General features: G+C 40.0%; 1 pseudogene; it reads right to left on the reverse strand.

Annotated features, from left to right (window-relative positions):
- Positions 1-584: 584 nt before the first annotated feature.
- Positions 585-2,213, reverse strand: LOC117025541 (transmembrane protein 87A-like; annotated as a pseudogene).
- Positions 2,214-2,593: the final 380 nt, after the last annotated feature.

Here is a 2,593-nt window from a genome sequence, read left to right on the forward strand (position 1 = left end):
CTCTGTCTCTCTCTCTCTCTGATTCTCTCTCTCTCTTTGTCTCTCCTTTCTTTTAAGCATTGATAGAACCATAGTTCCTGAAGTCAGGACTCTATTTTTTTCTCAAAACTCCCTTTGCAAGATGTAACTTTGGCTTCCCAGGAAACAGTAAGATCATTAACAATTTCCTCCATCACCTAATGTAACCACCTAAACAAATTAAAAATTACAGGCACTAGCTCCTGGAGATTACATATTATGGTGTTGATGTCATAGTTCTTCAGAAGATGTTAGACTCTTTATTTGACAGATTAAACAATTTAAATATTATAAAAGGTTCAGGAACAACACACAGAAGTTGCATAAACATTCATGTCAGGGTATGAGAGGGAAAGGGGCATCAATGTTGAAAATAAGAAACTTGTAGATTTTTCTCATCCTATGAACTTGTTTTCAATAAAATGTTCTCCCTTCCTTGTTCTGACATCTCTCGCCAGCATGAAGATCAAGGAACAGATCAGGAAGTCATTGCCTCCTTTCATCTAAACTATGGAGTAAGGTAGAAGACTGAAACAGAAGCTGATCTCTTCCCAGATACTATCTGTCTAAAACTGCACATCTTCTAAGCTCTTCTCCATTTTGTAGCTTTTGAAGCGTGTGATCATTCGTTCCTCATCTGAATCCAGAAGGGCTGGAATTGCTACATCTGTCACAGGAGAAGGAACATTATCTTCTACCTATTTCCAATCATCTTCCTGCACTGCTTTGTTTATTTTACTATTTCCATTCGGCTCTTATTTGGTACTTGTCATTTTCATTCCTTCAAAGCTTTCTTTCAGCATAGGCTCGTTTTGTTCATCCTCCTCTTCATCGTCCTCAGACAATGGGGAAAAGGCAAATCTCTGGTTGTTTGCAAATGGTCACCAGAGAACCATGATGACAAAGAGGATCATGGAAAACAGCAACCCCCAGATGGCATCGTCCACCCACTACTCCCACTGATCAGACAGACAAGTCACTATCCCAAAATTCATGGTTGTCCAGGTGATAAACACAATTGAGGCTGCCACTGTCAAGATAAGCGTGTTGGTGAAATGTTGGTACAAAGAGAATTTTACAATGTTTCTCTGAAGTTTTAATAACGTCTTTGTTTGAGTCAGGCTAATAAATATCCACCAGCACAGGACAGTGTTTAGGAAAGCCAAGGGGAGACAGGCCGTGGAAGCAAGAAAAGACTGGACCCCAGCCCAGAGGACCCCTTCCATGCCAGAGAACAAAAGATAAAGGGCTCCTGCTACCACAACCTCGTGAAGAGTGACTCCAAGGTGAGGCGTGACTATGCCATACCCCAAACTGACTATGATGACCAGGGTTTGAGCCGGTGAGCATTTCACTGCTAAAAGCAGCTCTACAGGAACAAGGCACCTTGGACAGAGTCTCCTTTGTACCAGATGTTCTGAAATTCTGCATAGAAGACAGCTTTCTCAAGTATTCCTAGGAAGACGATGGCATGAATCCAAAAGGGAATTCTCAGGAGATCTCTAGTAGCAGGCAGACCATGCCAGCCACAGAACACCAAACAGGACATATACAACACACATCACAATGAAAAAAATCATCAATGGATATTTTTCAAGTGTGAGGTATTTGTAAAGACCCTTCTTCAACAGTCAGAGTAAAAGGATTACTTAGTCAGTTTTCTTTTGATGATTCCTTTGAGGATGAAATGCCAATATGTTCAATAAGAATATATGGTGCATCTTGCCAAGTTTTCAATGGATCATGCATTGCATTTGTTTCTCCAGTAAAGGTAAGATTTGTTCCATTCTCCTTAGCCTCCTAATTTTCTCCTAAAACAGGCCATCAGTGCACAAAATCCCCAGAAGAGGTGTGTCTTAAAGAGTTCACTGCAGTTCTAGAGCAATTTTGTTGACATTTAACATTTCCCAGACAAGACTTTTGTTTTCTTTAAGGTTTTCTAAATACATATGTCTCCACTTCTGCCTTGACTTTGTAGATTTCATTGTAACAATCAGCACTTTTCAGATACCAGGTTATATTCAAAAGTACATCACAAGGTCCTTCATCAACGACGGTATTGGAATGCGCCACTTGGATTGGTTGGCAGCAGTGACAGGTGCTGGTCCTACACCAAAGGTCGACACTGGAGATGGCTGAGTTCTCAGAAGCTGAAGAATGACAGGCAGCACCTGAAGCCACACAGCCACTACCATCTTCACAGCTTTGGAGTGCCTACCAAAAGCATTTCACCTTCTGGTTCATCCTGCCCTCTTAGGAAGTTCTAAATTGTATTAGTTATTTACATTGTGCTTTTCCTTCATTTGAAATTTGGACCTAGTTGGTCTATGAAAAAGGAATTTAGCCTGTATTTGCTTTTCAGCAAAATAAATGCATGTTTGCATCAGATGGAAATTGAGTGTATGCATTTTTTAATCCTAGGGTTATGAAGCCTCAGATATTTGACTTAAAACATTGTACGCATATCTATATGTTCACTGGGTTCTCAAAGAGACTGTGACAAGAAAGAGATCCAGAATCACACTTTGGTGATGTATTTTATATTGGTTTCTTACCATTTAATAAAATAAATTTT

This window comes from Rhinolophus ferrumequinum, chromosome 8 (genome assembly GCF_004115265.2).
Source record: "Rhinolophus ferrumequinum isolate MPI-CBG mRhiFer1 chromosome 8, mRhiFer1_v1.p, whole genome shotgun sequence".
Taxonomy (NCBI): Eukaryota; Metazoa; Chordata; class Mammalia; order Chiroptera; family Rhinolophidae; genus Rhinolophus; species Rhinolophus ferrumequinum.